The sequence below is a fragment of the Ixodes scapularis genome, unplaced genomic scaffold (assembly GCF_016920785.2).
Source record: "Ixodes scapularis isolate PalLabHiFi unplaced genomic scaffold, ASM1692078v2 ptg000972l_1__unscaffolded, whole genome shotgun sequence".
NCBI lineage: Eukaryota > Metazoa > Arthropoda > Arachnida > Ixodida > Ixodidae > Ixodes > Ixodes scapularis.
Window position 1 is genome coordinate 171,359 of NW_024610076.1, and position 3,374 is coordinate 174,732.

Here is a 3,374-nt window from a genome sequence, read left to right on the forward strand (position 1 = left end):
ATACTTAAGGCGATTTCTTAGAGACTGTTTATCTTCAGAAGTAACACTACTCACCTTTAAAACGCGCGTAAGGCCTACCCTTGAGTACGCGGCAATAGTCTGGGACCCTTACACTGTAACAGCGAAAGATAAACTGGAGTGTATCCAACGAAAGGCGGCACGATTTGTGTACAGTTCGTATAGCTTGTCGGTCATTTTGAAACAAATTTTCAAACATTTCCCATGAAATTGCGCCACCTGTCTAACCAAACTTTATTTCCCCGTGGGCCTTGTCTATATAACATAATTCAGCGCCTTCAGAAAAGCCGCAGTAAATATTTTAACTACTTTTTTAATTGCATTTTTAATATTGATTTCGACAATCATGTTACAAATGTAGTACTGACGCCGATTCTCATTAGGGTCATGAAATTATAAAATTTTGGTTCATTATCGAACCGCAACGATGATTATTCTCCAATCAAATGTTCTCAGAGCCTCAAAACACCGGAAGAGACGGCATTCATGTAACCACTACACCCCGCTTTGACAAAATCTTTTCGATTTAAAATGAAACTACCCATATACTGCCGTAAATTAACAAGCACTTCCGGAGAGCAGTAATCTGCTAGGGCTATACAACTAACTTTTAAAAAAATCCTTACCATATAGCGTGTGTAAAACTAACGCTATGAAAATATTGTAAATCGCTAGCGCTAAATAGTTTTGCCATCTGAAATCCCTTTTCATTGTGAAAAAATGTGGTCTGGGCATTTTCATGGCTTATCGAAGTGTTATTTACTCACAAGAGGTCGGCGCGTTTCCAACAATGGGGCAATTCATAGGATAAAAACATTACTCCAAACTAAGTAAATGAGTAAATCAACTTTAAAGTAGAGTCTAAGCCACAAAATGTTTCGCTCGGCATAAACCATCATACGCAGCACACGCGGCAAGACGCGGCCAAAAAACCAAACCGGGGAAACGGAGCCAGCGAAACCTAGGGTGCCTTCATTTGCGCTTCGCATAGAGTGATGCCAACTGCCTGTTTCCCTTTCACACACCCTCTTCCACCGCCATTTTGTTCCTCTCATTGTTTCCCCGTGCGCCAGAAAGTGGCCTTTGTGTCCATCGGTCCTCCCATCCAAGGGGGAAAGTGCTAATCCACCCTCTGTGGGTTCCACAACGCTGCTCCGAACTTGTGAGATAAGGTGCTTGTTTCCGGGAGGGTTATAAGCCCCACGTATTATCGCCGAGAACCAAAATGGCTGCTGGTTTGTCGGCAAGTGGTATTACAAAGGGTGGCATCACCCTAACAAAGCGCACGTGAAGGCTCACTGGCGAAACCTAGCTTCCCGTGAGCTGCACTGCCCCGTCATGTCGCGGCGACATATCCCAGTGCCGTTAGATGTTTTCTTATGACTGTTAAAATGCTTTGTTAAGTATTTTAACAAAACAAAACTGAGCTGTTTTCTTTTTTACTCAAAACTAAGGTTATTCATATGATGGTAAACCGAACGCCTCTTTTTTTCTGTTAGACATGAGAGGCGTAGGCAAGCGCTGGTTTCAGTTTACTCAGTAAGAGATGAAAATATTTCCTTCCCTTTCTATCTTCAAGGAATAACACGCAAAACTAATAACTGAAGGAAAGTTTAAATAATATTCTCTTTTCTGTGATCTAAATTCAACGCACCATTCTAATAACTCCAAATATGTAAAAAGCAACCAAGTGCTCAATAAGCCGCCTGTTTCTCCACCGGTTCGATCGCTGTTGCCACAGGGAACATGGAAGATGAAGTTTTCCTACCTTTTTCCAGCGCAAACAGACGGCGCTGCGTGTGTATCGGTAGACTGAAGGAACAGGAGCAACTTCCAACTCTTAAGTTGGCGACAGGAAGGAAAATATTTCTTTTTTCCATCTGTCCTTTCTTTTTTTCTTTTTTTTAGAGTGCAGTAAACAACGGTCAGTGCGCGCGTCGTCGCCTTGGTGAAAGATATCCAGTCGGAAATTGGCGCATCGAGCACACGTCTTGTCCACAGACCACATCAAATCTGGAGTGGCATTCGGCAGGCGTAAAAGTTCAACACTTCATGCATTGTAGTCCTGTCGCTTATTGTCTAATCGTGTTAGAAAGGAGTTTAAAAAAGAAAAAAAAAAAGCATTATCCATTGGTTATTGCATTCGCTTCACCTCTTGGCTCAGTATCTTAAGTTTTGAATCCAGATTACTGTCACGGTCCGATTTTCGTCATGGTGAGCTCTAGAGCGTTATCGGCTGCTGATTGGGCATGACTCCACAGTTTGAACCTAATGAACCAATGAGACCATTTCAACCCGCTCGAGAGTTTGCAATCTGGCATTATTTTGGTGAGAACGTCTTACAAACATAAAAATAGCCATAGAGGTCTCGCAGTCTCTGATGCGCTCTTCCTTGTTATTCTATCGTCCACTGCAGGGTGTCTGTTTGTGTACAATAACAGTACAACTTTAGATATTTCATCAAAGTTCGAGTTGAGAATGTCTTACAGTGTTTTGTTGGTTCATTTTTGTTTCCAAAAGACGCTTAGTAGAAGACAAACTGCGTTCTACCATCGCTTTAGCAGACGATCTTCTTACAACCTCCATTTTCATTCGCTCCACGAGAGGCAAATTACGTATCGCTTTCGTTTTTGCAGTGTAATCGCATTGGCGCAATCAGCTTTCCTGTCGCTTTCCACACGTACCTGAGGGACACGTGGCTGCAGGATTTGCTGTAAAGAACCAATGCTACATGTGGAACAAGAAGCCAACACTGAACGACCACTCTGTGCGGCCGCCCTATACAAATGTGCCAGCTGCTTTCCTGCCTTATAAATCTCGGAGGGTATGATGCTCTGCGAAATATACTTTGACAGACGGCACAGACCTTTCAGGACATTTTGACGTACCGTGGTGCACGTTCAAGACACGAGACTAGGAGACGTACTGCACTGGCTAAATTGCTCATCTACAGTGTGAGACGTCCGTTGTGGCTGAATAACATCCCACTGTTTAAACATCCTCACAACGAAACTTACTTTTTCAAAGCTTTCACAAAAATGTCGAAGGCGTCATCAACACGACCTGAAATCTTGACGGGCCGTACTAACAATCTCCTATATTATTAAAGCGAAGCAAGCACGTAAATGAAACGTTGGTGGACATCCCCAGACACGAACTTATTTTAGGTGCTGTCTCGGAATGTCACAGATGGGGTAGGAGAATATCAAGATGTAGGAGAGGCAAAAAATACAAAGGCCAAAGTATTTCAGTCATCTAAGATTTATTTATCAACCTGACAAATCACAAGGGCGCTTGCTGGCAGATGGCACAATAAGCGATTGTAAAATGCAGTTCATAAACAAATGTCACTTGAG